General features: G+C 37.1%; 1 long non-coding RNA gene across 2 annotated transcripts; it reads left to right on the top strand.

Moving 5' to 3' along the window:
• Positions 1 to 1222: 1222 nt before the first annotated feature.
• On the top strand, positions 1223 to 13635 carry LOC103716658. 2 transcript variants are annotated; one of them, XR_005512052.1, is made up of 5 exons: positions 1223 to 1398; positions 1537 to 1590; positions 3761 to 3830; positions 3931 to 4011; positions 11786 to 12284. It is a non-coding gene; the product is annotated as an uncharacterized LOC103716658 (long non-coding RNA). The 2 variants fall into 2 exon arrangements; XR_005512053.1 differs by lacking the exon at positions 11786 to 12284 and adding an exon at positions 13285 to 13635 and having other exon boundaries at positions 1235 to 1398.
• The last annotated feature ends 20 nt before the right edge of the window (positions 13636 to 13655 follow it).

Genomic DNA, 13655 nt, shown 5'->3' with positions numbered 1-13655 from the left:
CGTCCGGCACGTATGAGCTGCCGCTGTACCAAAAAAAAAAAAAAGAAAAGAAAAAGGGGGGGAGGGGTAGGCTGATTTGGTAACATTGCCAAAGATAAAGCTAACATAGAAATTGTGTTGATTAGAGAACTCCCCTATAATGGCATGTTATCAATTTATCCCACCTAAGCTTTGTTTTGAGTGGTATATTTCCATTATGCAACGGTACAAAATAGATCTATGGGGGATCAATTTTTTTTTTATAGAATTTGCATGAGTTTTAAGAGTCATATGGTTACAAGCTTCTAATCCCTATATAATTATCAATAATGAAATAATTATATAGAAATTTAGCTCTAAATAGCTCGATATTGATAAAATTTGTTTGGAAGGAAATTCAGCAACTATGATCATATGGACCACTAGAAACTGCAAGACATCTTCAAATTTAGATACTCATGTTCACCCCTTGCTTTCAGCCTCGCATGTCTACAGAGAAGCGAATTAGCTGGTTAATCGTCTTGCAAGTCTGGGTTTGATTAAGAATGGAGATTTTGATTCTACTCCCGCACTGCTATAGCAAGCCATAAACTCAATTATGGCTGATGCTTCTTTTCATAGACTCTAGTTTTTATTTCTCCTATTTGCTTTCTTTTTCTTTTTCTTTTGGGGTCGAATAACCTTCTTTGTACTGCCCACTTCAAGCGCTCTCTGCCTCGAGTGCAATCTTTTGCTCTATTTCTAAACATTCCTTCCTACTATGGTTCCTTCAGAGAACCTTCCTTCGCTATTTTTTATAATCTCATATTGATATATAAGGGTTAAGAACTTACAAACAAATTAATATTGCAAGATAATGACTATAATTAATAAATTTTTATATTTTATTTTAGGAAAGATGGAGGTAGCTGGGCAGTTGGGGGATGATCCGTTGGATATTTAATAAATTTTCGCGTAAGCATCCACAACTCGGGGTGGTGGCGCAGCTGGCTAGCGCGTACGTCTCATACCTCTTCGAATAATCCTGAGCACTTGAGTTCGAAATTCAATCATCCCAAAAAAAAAATCAGTGATATTAATGGGCAATGAGGACAACAACGCTCCCTGTGATGCAGGGCGCATCACGACCATCAGATTATCATCATCTGATATCAGCGTTTCCGAGCCCTTTTGTTTTAATTAATTACACGTTTCTGAGCTCTTTTATTTGGCCCTTTTGTTTTAATTAATTACAATATATTTTCTCTTATTTTTACCGATTATTCCGCCGACAAATGCCTCGCTTGCTGCCGGTAAATGCACCTCGGGCAACCCTGCTCCTTCGCCTCCGGGTCGAACGGAATGGCTTCCTCGTCCTCGTCTTCGTCGCATCGGGCTGCCTCCGGGGCGGAGGACTCTAGACTCGAACTCGCCAAAAAGGTTTGCTTCGAAGCTTTCTTCTTTTCGATGGTGTCTCTCTTTGATAGTACTTTTCTCGCCCGATCGTGAGCAGTTTTGTTATCACCGTGGAATGGCATGCGCGGCGGCCGCTGATGCTTCTTCTCCCTCTTCTTGTAGATACGAAGCCATGAGGTCGCAATCGCGGAAATGAACAGCCTCGCGCCGTCTCGAGTGAGTCTCTCCAAATCCCCCCGTCGCCTTCTTTCTTTCCTCGAACTCTATCTTGAGAGTTTTGGTAGCGATGATTCTTGAACGATGGGTTGAATTATTGTCATGGATTAATCTATCAAGAAAACCCGAAAGCATGGATGGACGATCAAAAGGTACAAATCTTTTTGATGGGAATACTAGGGTTATTGAGTCACCCTAGGGTTTTAGATATCAGGATTCTGAGGTTATGGTATAGGTTTTAGCTCCGTCTGAGATAATTGAGGTTTTGATGTTATGGTATTTGGGATGTTGAGAGATATGGTGAGCAATACTAAGTTTTACCTTGACGTCCACCTTATTTCTGATGATAATCCCCTTGTATCCTGGTGCTTCCATCAACGGATGTTTGTACCTCTCGAGCTATCTGTATTTCATATGCCTAAAAAGATTCATGGTTTTTTAAAAATGTTATGAACCCTAAAATTTATCTTTTAGGTAATCTTCTGTTGGTACATGGAGAGAAAAAAAGATGCTTTTGTGATGTAAGATATTGTTGCTCAACATGTTTTCAGAATATGAAATCTATAATCCATTACCATAGATGTTTGATAGATTTGAAATTATCTTGATTCAATTACAAGAACCATCATATCTTCATGCAAATTGATTGTGTGTTCGGCAAATCTAGAACAGTGACCTGTAAGCCTATGGCAGCTTTATCTCACATCATCTCAGGTTAGTACCACCAGGAGCCTATTAGAGTTGTCGAGCCTGCCAAGCTATACATAATCCCAAAATAATTTTTCCCTTATTTCTCATGATCTAAAATACCGACCTTTTTTCTACCTATCATAAACTTTTCTCAGAGCCAGAATTCATTAACAAAAACATTTAAGTGCCTACTTGCATCGTCATCTCCATTCTTTGTGCAAGAAATCAATCTTGTTGGTCTACCTTTCTAGTATGAAACTTATAATTTTTGTCAGATAATTTCTTTCTGTTTCCTACTCTTCGTTAGCTGCATAAACTGACGCATCTGTTTTATTCCAGAACATATTGTGCATTTTTATGAATCACTTTTGTTGTTATAAGTTATTATAACTATTCCAAAATTCATTCGACATCCTCCTTGCCTTAAGAATTTAATGAATAGATTTGAACTTAATAAACCCCATATTCCCATATTTTCAAACTGTAATCATTATCCATTGGACATTGAACCTTAGGTCCATTTACTTTTTCTGACATCCTCTCTTTTGCTTTAACATCTGTTGAAGACATTTTTTTTTAAATCTCTCCAATAAGTTCAAACATCAGCTTCTGGTACAGCAAGTATCTTCTGCATCTTTGTATGCTGTATAATATGGGCATCGTTCATGAGTATTCTACCATTTCCACTTTTCATACAATATGTTACCCTAATTCCTTCTTTTATTATGTTTTCACTTTATAACACAAGAAGCGTTACTTCACCTAAAAAGAAACTTGAAACTGTTAACTAGAGTTCAAAATTTCAGTTTTTCTTTTGCCATGGTACCTTCCCTTTTCTGACCTTATATAAAATTCTGATTGAGGAAAATTGTATGAGAACAATTAATATATGGCTATGCCATGAACTTCTCCAATATACTGCCAGTATTTGTTGATATATTGGATATTGGGGTTTATATTGATTGAGAAATATGATGTATTCAGCAAAACATTGTCATGCCATAAGGGAGACCAAGGTAAAGAGGTATATCGGTTGAGTGACTGCTATTGGGTTTGTAAATTGACTAAACAACCACATTGTCGCATTTGAATGGAGCACCATTCACACACTTGATCATGACATGCAAATAATCTGCATGCATATTAGAAGATAATAAATCCTTGTGCTATGTTTCTTTATCCACCAATTATCTGCTTTAAGTGGCCATATCAATAAGATAACAAATGAAGCCAGATTGTACTGCAGACAAATCCACTTATATTAGTCATTGCTAAGGGCCCAGTTACCATGAGATGAGTTTATATCCAGTATCATTGTATTGCATTTTGATTAATTGCTAACAAAGTTCCTCTTTTTTCCAGTTGATATTATCAATCAATGAATAAAGAGTTCCATATATATTCTTCAATTTCATTTTTATTTCTGACGACAGCATATGTAAAATTTGGCTTGTTTCATCTGATGACTTTGTAACCACAGGCTGTATACCAGAAAAATGGCAATATCTTCTTCCGTAAAAATAACAAGACAGCAATAACTTTTGAACAGAGTAAGCATATCTGGATGCCTATTCATGATACTTCATTGTTCTCATATAGTCTTTCTGTTTCTCTTGCATTGTCTAACTATGTTAGTTATATGCTGGCCAGAACAACTTGACTTGGCCAAATCTCAGTTACAAAAACTGAATGCAGCTTGATGCCTTGGTGTTTGTAAGAAGTCTGACCAAGGTATGGTATTTTCTTGACTTCCTGATGTTTCTTATAAAAATTGTTGACGATGCATGTATCTGTTAGTGATTCCAAACATGATACATCACTAGTATTATTTATATAGTTGGTTGAGACACCTAGAAATGTAGGTGTCGGGCTCAGCTCAAACTGATTCAATTGTTTTATTTGGTGAAATTGAATTTTATTTTCATGGTCATATTTAATACAAATGTATACATACATATATACATCTACGTGTGTGCACGTGCTGGTGTGCATGTTCGCACATGGTCTGCAACTTATGCAGAATATGTTTATGGCACAGGACCTGGTTTCCTTGTTACAACTTAGAAGACCAAGGTTTAAATCTCATTCAAAGCAGAATCTTGCTCTATTTTAGTTTTTCTTTTATTAGTGTGTGTCCGTATGTCTAGAAAAATATTTTTCTGACCATTCCAACTTCTGATTTCTCCAACCAGCCAGTTGGAGTATTGCATGTATGTGTGTCCAGCCAGCGAACTTCTAATTGCTCTAACCAGCCAGTTATGTTGATTAGTTTGAAGCTGAACCTGTCAGGTCATATGAGTTTAGGAAATTACCCAGTTTGATGTTAGGCCATCTATAAACTCCATCCTGGTTCTAATAGACTTAATTTAACTGGATGATATGTTTAGTTATTAGCAACATTTGTTGTAGGATTAACAAATGTGTGCATACACTAAAGGCATAGAAAGCTGTATATGTTGTCGCACACTTTATGAATTTTTTATGTGTCGGACAATGACAACTTATGTGAGAAGGCCTAGAATTCTACTCGAGACGATGATAATGTATGCAAGAACCAACACAATATAATTTATAAACTAACTATTGTGGGTTTTTTGTACGATCACATAATATTTATATTGGACTTGCTATCAAGATGGATGATGTCATGGACTGGACTGAAATCTTCCTCTTATCTTGGTGAGCGAGATGGAAAGTAAAATACACCAATAGGGACTAACAATTTGAATTGTATGACTCCTAAATGATTATATGGCTCCTTATGAAGTCCTTGTGCAATGAGAACTTTAATAGCACCTAAGATTAGTAAGAGGCACCTGGATCCAACTAAATGAGGCTTTTAGCAATTTTCATGCATTTTTGCTTTATTTACCAGCCAAGACTAGTACTATTTTGACATTTGTTAATCCTCACTAAAAGATGCATAATCTAACATAGATCTACACTCATGTGCATGTGTTCTGTATGCTATGGGACCGTATCTATAACTTTCTTTAAAATCCATGGACAAAAGAGGGCCAGTGGGCCCTGCTTGTAATTTGGCAATCCACTCATGAGCTGACTGCCTAGGTCTCATCCTAATCTTGATCTTACCCCTCCTAAGGTTTTTAATTAATGGTCATTAATCTGCTATAGCCATTTTGGAGGCCTCCTATCATACTATGCTATACACAAGTATTGGAGCTATCTTACCCGCTTTCTCATCTTAATGGACTGTTTTACCTTTTCACTCTTGATTAGATCAAGTTGATACTTTTAATTTCAAATATTTACAATAAAATATATTATTTTGTGAACAGTGAGCTAATTGAATAATATTAATATTTCCCATTATTTTCTATTATGACAGATAATAGTGTTCATTATAACTTCAACTGTTATTTCTAAAAAAAATCAATGAAAGGCTTGATCACTTGAATGACAACAATTATTTATGGTAACAATTTTGAGTGGGCTTCTGGTTAAGGATATTAACATTGTCAAAACCTTGTTCTTTGCTCGTCTGTGTGGGCTGCTCTTCTACTTTTTGTTCTTCTGTTTCTTGGATAGCGGCAGTTATAACATGGAGGCCATTAGACAGCCATGAGAATTGGATTTGGATAAATGTGTAGGTATGTAAATCAATGTAAAGGAGTAAAAATAGATATCAGGACATGCAGGAAAAAAATTAACTCCATTATGTGTTTGGTATAATAGAAAACATTAATAAAATACTATTTTTAAGGTGTTTCAGTGCTCATGTTCCTTATCAAACTCCAAAAAAGTTGTGGTAGTAGCAACTTTGCAAAGTTAATTTAGTACCTGTACCAAGCTACAGAAGCAATATAAACCTACTGCTAATTTTGCTATGATGTGTCAATGTCATTGTTAGAAGGACCAACTATCCATCTGTCCCAAAAAAGTGCAGCCAAAGAATTTGATAAGTAATCTAAGGTTTGAGCATATGTCCGACTTGCAGATGCATATACAATGTCGATTCTTTGAGGTGGAGACAAGAATCTGTATAACATAGATGATGACTTTTGTAAGGGTCTTGGATATTCCTGGATGTGTTTCATGTACAAACGTGTAGACATATTATGTAAAGTACATGTATACATACATACACACATACATATGTATGTGCGTACAAACATAACATTAGATAATAGTCATTATTTAAAATTAATATTCTTTAAATTTGAATATCTATTTTAATGAAGATTCATGTTAAACAATTTAAAGATATCTATAAATCTTTCATCCTATGAGAAAATGTAACATGCATTCACATTTTTTTCACATTTTCCCATTTTCTTTTGTCTAAGATCACCATATTCCTGCTAAATTTGAACATTCTAATGTGGTCCTTGTTTCAAAGAATCAAAGTTGTTCCAGTTGAAGTCTCTCAGAATCATCTTTGAGCATCATGTTTTGAATATGAAACTTTGAGCCTAAAAGACCATTTCTAATAATTGATCTAAAATTTCCATATCATAATTATCGATAATTATGGTTTCTTTATTTTAATGTTTTTCCAAGCATAATCCTACGATCTCTTCTCAAGACTGCAATCCATATTTTTAGGGCAATATCTTGGAAGTTTCTCCATGATATTCCTAGAAAAAAATTTTATTTCACACAACCAAGCAATTCTGCTAGTACCCAGCTAGCATTAATTGATTTAGGCCCCATAGATCTAGGCTCTGGCCATCCTTTTAATAATCCATTGAAAGTCTAATCATGTTATTTTGGACTGAAATAACATTTTGATATAACACGATCTTTTTTAGGTGGATCACTTTTGAATATCAAGGTAACGAAGTTTCTTTATAATACTGATAATGCCTTGTCTATAATCTAAATTCATTAATTCTCGTTACGATTCTTCTATCAAGTAAGCAAGCATACTTATACAATTTCAACATCTGACTTCCCTGAAATTTTCATATGATTCCATTTATCAAATTCATCCAATATCTACTTTTGAAGTCAACTATGACTACTAGAGGCATCCCCATGGCTACTCAAATCAACAATTTCCTTGCATATTTGTCTTTTCACAGTCTTCAACACATGCATTGCAATTATGACTAGAATCATGTAGAATTTTTTCCATGTTTACAACCTAGTATGCAATTTAATAATAAAGTGGCATATAATTCATTAGAAGAAATCTAGATCTGATCTTCACCCCTGGGCTGAGTAGATATGTTATCCAACGGCGTATGAAGTAACTGTCCTCCACATGTTTGGGAAGGTATCGTTCTTGTTTAGTGCGCAAGGGTGTGGGTCGGAACTACCAAGGCTCATTGCTTCGGCAAGGTCGGTCTTAGATGTCCTGGCAAAAGTAGTGTTTGGTGAATGATTGCAGCTATAGTGATCCTCTAGCACAATACAAATTGGGTGCCATTAGTTGTGGAGAGGAAAGAAGGCTACAGAATACGTCTTTGCTAGTTTATCGAATACTATTCTCACTAGCAATGTCAGACCATCCTAGCCTTCACCCACCAAAAAAGAATAAGACAATTGACCAGTTCATATGGCCTTCGATGCATTCATGTCGATTTGTCCTTGTAAGATGGGATCAAACTTGGAGAGCAGCTATCCACATTTAATCCCATTGATATTATTGCTGTAGAGGAGGTGAATATCAATGTGAGAAGGGAACTACCATCACTGGGAGGATGAGGATTAGGATGAATTCAAGGCAACTTGCACTATGTTAAATCAAATCCAATCCAACCCCTAATTAGGGTTGTGTTGGGCCGATATATACCAAGGTTGGGGCTTGGGTTGGAAAAATAAAATTTCAAGATCATTCAAATAAAGGCCGAGAGCTTGGTTATAACCTACCAACCTCGAATTTTACAGTAAGGCGCCTAACCTAACCCAACATAGGCCTAATTTATTCTTTGTAGGGCTCCCGACCTGAGCAAAACAATACTTAATGCATTGTTAAAGCTAATCTTCCAATGGAATTTAGCTTCAACTTTGATTGGATACACCTGACACTACCCAAATTGTATTAAATTTGAAATATTGGAAGTTGGTCTTATTTAGTTTTGGGTGGTTCATTTCATCATCTAGTTGGGTTGGGTTCAAAATACTCTACTTTCTTAGTTGAGGTGGGCTTGGGTTGGCTCAACTTGAATTAGCCTGCTGTAGTTAAACCATTATTTCAAGGATGCAATGTCTTTCAAGTAGTTGTCAAAGGTGCTTTGGGTGCGCGCTTAGGTAGTCAGGCAAGGCAAGAAGCCGATGAGCGCCTCAACACCTAGGATAAGGTGAGAGGCATCTAGACTAGCATCTCTCTGATGTCTAGCGGTATTCTTCTATCCCTTTTTTGGCCATTCTTTTAGAGATTTGTTAGCTTCACTTTGGCGGTCATTTCGTTCTATTAGAGACCGTATAAATAAAGGGCCACTCTAGGGTGCTCAATGGTATATGTTATGAGAAGTGGTGTTTTTCTATTATGTTTTAATTTTGAAGCTACTAAAGGATGTTCAGTGGTTTATTTTTGCTGACTTTTGTTTAATTAACATTATATGGAAAGTGGTAGTTTGATGTGATGTTTTGAAAGATGTCAAACTCAACAAATGTACAAGACAATTATAATTTTTGATGTTGAAACTTGAACACTTATAATGCTTGTATAGTATTTATTTTCTAATACATATAGTATTTATTTCTAATACATTTATTGAACTTTTCCAAATTAGCGCCTTGCTTTCTTCAAGCAAGTGCTTTTTTGCACCTTAGGTGATATAGGGATCCTGCGCCTTAAGGATGCCCTTTGCTTTTGACAACCTTGCTTTCAAGAATCACTTTAAAGCAACCTATCATGGGAACAAAGATTAGAAAGAAGGGAGGGATAAATTAAGGATGCATGGTTAGATCAATTGGGCTGATTGTTATAACTTGAATGGCCAAATAATGGCCATATTTGGGAGCATCTTTAGAGGGATAGGGATGCTAATAACAGTGTTAGATATTGCTAATGAAAAGTTGAGGGTAACTGTTAAGATTGTGGAGATTTTTCTAACCAAGTTAAGGTCATGGTAATTATTTTTGCAGGACATGGAGTAGAAATACTATACGGTAAATATGTCACCTTGCTAAATGATGGAGCAGCAGGTTGAGCTAAAGTAAAGCTGATCATGGGCCGGGCTTGGGCACAAAAAATATCAATTTTTAAATAGACCCAGCCCAATGCCCGACCAAAAATGAATAGAGTTTAGGCCCGACACCCAGCCTATGATCAGCTCTAAGATAAAGTCTGATTAAATTGAAGGTGTATTAGAATATCAACCTAGGATTTTTTCTCATCATAATAAATTCCCTTCTTCTGTACTATTAATAGAGATGAGGGCATGATGATACGTTATCATGTTCTTAATTAATAGAATTATTTGATTTCTTCTAATAAAATTTGACAATAATTTGTGGCCTGTGTCACTCTGCTATTAAAGTTGCTTTATTGGTCAGTGCATCCTTAAAATTATCTTTTTTCTCTCTGTCAAAAAAACCGTGCTTTTGAAATATAGTCCACCGTTCAATCCATTTCCTTACATCTGAAGTTATTTCCACAACTAGATCGTATCTGAAACTTGAGGAAATTTATCTTCATTCCATCCTGACCAAACCCTGGATAACTGGTGGTGGGAGTATAGGAGCCTTCTCTTTTCCAGATCTTGAAGTGTCTGAGCTTTTATTAAAAGTATCTTCATAGTAGAATCTCTTAAGAATCTCGCTCTTGCACCCACTTCCTAGGAGCTTCCATTTTTTATTGTTATTTTTTTTAACTGCTTCCCCACACCTGCACTCAATTAGCTCCCACTTTTAGGTAATGAAGTTCATATTCATACCGTTTGAACTACCACTGTTGTCTGTTCCTTTGTCTCTACGCTCATCTCTTCTAGTAGAGGACTTATAATGTGTATCGCCTAGTATTGGGTATCAAGAAAAGCAAGAATGTCACCTTGGAATCTTGTGTTTTTAGGAATTTTCTCTTTGGAAAAAAAAAAAAAAAAAGAGAAACTCTAAGATAGCATTCTGTCTAGCATACAATGTTTAGTGTGACATTGAGATCCTCTCACCACTCATGTATTTGAAGGTGCTTCTGTTAGTTTGAAATTTTGGCCTAAGGTAATGCATTTGATTCAGAATCTCCCTGTAAATTTACCCCCGCACACGCTCCTAAAAGTTCCTTATTTCAAATATTTATAAGATTATCTGCTTCTGCACACTTGCAACTTGTTCCCACACTTGACCGATTCAGGTGAGTAGGGGTATTCTTTTATAAAGCAAAGATTTAGATAGCTTGATTTTACAAGATATAAAACTGGTGGTAGATATCAGAACGCTGGTTCACCAATTGAAAGAGTTATTTAGTAGGCTTACAAACAGTTAACATAAACATAGCAAGTTCTGTCCCAACCATGTGAAACTTGATCCCAAAACTCTAACAAGCATGATTTTTTTTTTTTTTTTTGCTAATCAAGAAGGGGTAGGGGGGAGGAAGGGACAAGCCCACCCTTGCATAGCAGCCCCTACTGGGCCTCCGCCTCGCCAGGAGAATGTTCAATGCAGGCAGAAATGGCCGTGTGTTGGCCACCCCGACCGGTTTTACTCATGCCTTCCCCACCCGTGGGCTCGGCTCAGCTACCCCTCTGGGCTCTGGCTCGAGTCCCACGTGTGAGTACGTCACATCTGGCACCACCCCAGCTACTAGCGGTCCAAGAGCGGTCCTAGACCTCATGTCCAAGCAATGGCCGAAGCCACATTTTAATCGTTGCCACAGCGACTCGAACTTGGGACCATGAGGTTAGAATCCCCGCCCAGTACCACTAGGCTACCACCTTGGTGGAAACAAGCATGACCTAACCAAACTATCTTTAGCCGGGTTCATGAGTCCTTCGCCCGTCAGTCCTATCAAGAAGTTGTTCCATAGTCTCTCAATGGAAGCTATCCTTCCCCCCTCTCTAGGCAAAGGCCAAAATAATGAAGAAGAAGAGGGACATCTAAGAAGAGCAACTTAATGATCAACAAAGCGAACTGATAAATATCAACATTATCCTCACTGATTTCCATAGACAGCTTGTGAGGCTGAGGATCAAATTGCATCTCAGAACTCTGGAGAAATTCCTAATCTTTAGAGTTCAAGAGCTTCTATTATTTGGTCTCTTCCACCAAATAACACTCGGCTTTGTCATATTTAAAATTTGTTTGTTTTTCATTTTCATTCTGCTTTCTAGTTCATGCTCCGGTCTTTCAATTGCCAAGGAGAATTGAAGTATTTGTGACTTTGGATCTTATTTATTTGCTACTGCAAACATTGGTACCGCATGAATCTATTTGAACTAGAGATTTGTAAGCTGTTACTGCCATCGTGATACCAGTCGGCAGTTTGTAGGAGAATTGCAAGGTTTAGGCTGATATGAGGATATTGCGAGCCTTTTTTAAATTTTGTACTCTATCCCGCACCGCAGACTTTACATTTTTTGCCTTAATCTATCAATTGCAGATTTGTGGCTAAAAACAACCAGAAGCAACAAGAGAAGCATGCAATGTCCTTTACCGCCAGATCTTGTACTAGGCAACCTCTTCTTATAGCAAAGAGTCCCTTCTAATATCATTAAAATTAGTGCCAGGTTTTAACTGGACGTCCTCAGAGAAAGAAAAAAAAAGTTTCCATGATTTGGCAAAGCTTCTGGTCCGCATGCAGCAGTCTGGTATCTTTGTAAGGTGTAAGGTTGCAAATATTTTTTGTTCTTGCATCTTTGTTGCTCACGCTGGAAATATTTTACCTTGATAGTAAGGGATTGCACGATACCATTTGATGATGTGGTGAGTTAGTATTATGGGCCTGGGAAGGATATGTTCACTGATTGTGGCCAAAAGTTTAGTAACTAGGGGATCTTTGTCACTAAGGTCGAGCTCTGGTGTAAGGTTACATTGAAACTATTGTCAGAATGAATTGAATAAATTATTAATTAAATAAATTTTTAGAATTTGTTTTGATATGATCTGTATCTTTGAACGTCTACATGGTTCGCCATACAGGCGTGTGTGGCGTCTGTGGTGCTCCAGGTTCGGGGTGTGACAGCTATCTTTCAACATATACTATCCGGATAACTATGAGGCCTGATATCAGTTAAAAGATTGTCCAGTAGAGAGCATTCTGGGTCAGCCTCTTCAGCTAGTGGCCTTTGGATCTTGATGGTCCAGACTCTTAATTTTTTTGCCAAATTGATAGTAAACTGTCACCCACTTCTTCCTGCAATAGAAGTATACGATCGGAGATGGCCACTCCAGCATCTCATTACCACGGCCAAGATTAAACCTGATTCTGTTCCACAGTAAAGGCAGCAGTCTCATGACTTCCTCCCAAACCACAGATAGATTCCTCTTCCGCCCTTGTTTGATGCTCATGAGTCGGCAGGCATGCCCATCTCTCTTTTAAGGTTTTCTAAGGGTAAATTCAGACTCACAATAAGCACATGAAATTTAAACCACATTTGTCCTGCGATGGAGGACAAAACCACTCTGGCGGCACTAGCTGAGAAAAAATGTCTATAATGCATGGTAATTAAAGAGAGGAAAACAATGAATGAATCTCGACTGAAAAGTGACTGCACAAAATTGAAAAGTTTAATAGTTTCTTATAAGGTTGCAGATACAATAGAGATGGATCACTGTGCTTCAGAAACATATAGGATGGTGAAAGCAATACCAAAGCATCAGCAAGTGTAAGAAGCCAGATTTCTCCAGTTTCAGGCTCCAGTCATATCGGGTAAAACAATTAGTGAAATCTGGACCTATCTGATTCACAATTCTCGAAATATGCATTATCGACAAGCACTACACGGTTTTGCTTGTCGATCTTTGATGACCAAACTCTCTCTCAAAAACAAGATTTTTGATGACTAAACTACAGGGTGTATTTGCAGCTCCACTTATAAATCGAAGAAAGTAGCATAGTTGAAGCATCTCATGCATGAAACCTAAAATTTGTTGTTGCAGAGAACAAGAGTGTTCAACTATTGATTTAGCTGAAGTTGGGCAAGATGAAGGTGCGTACCTTCATGCAAGCATGAACACGAGTCAATTTTTTTGGGACACTCCAGCTTTTGAAATGACCAAGGGCAAACTCAAGATGAAATAATTTTGGCGACAGACTCAAATCAACAGCAGAAATATTGTCTCCATTGATAAATGGACCCTGCTACTAACGAAGAACTGGTCATGACCCAAAAAGAGATGCCAAAACAGTTTCAATTGTGTAAAGTTACATCTTACGTGTGCATGTGTCTGTTGACTATTCCATTGGCTTCAGACATTAAGCAAGTTCAACTTTAGACTCGTACAGTTCAACAATAGACTCGTGCGAAAGA

This window comes from Phoenix dactylifera, chromosome 5 (assembly GCF_009389715.1).
Source record: "Phoenix dactylifera cultivar Barhee BC4 chromosome 5, palm_55x_up_171113_PBpolish2nd_filt_p, whole genome shotgun sequence".
In the NCBI taxonomy this organism is placed as follows: Eukaryota; Viridiplantae; Streptophyta; class Magnoliopsida; order Arecales; family Arecaceae; genus Phoenix; species Phoenix dactylifera.
The sequence above is the reverse complement of the archived record's forward strand: the minus strand, read 5'-3'. Positions and strand labels throughout refer to the sequence as shown.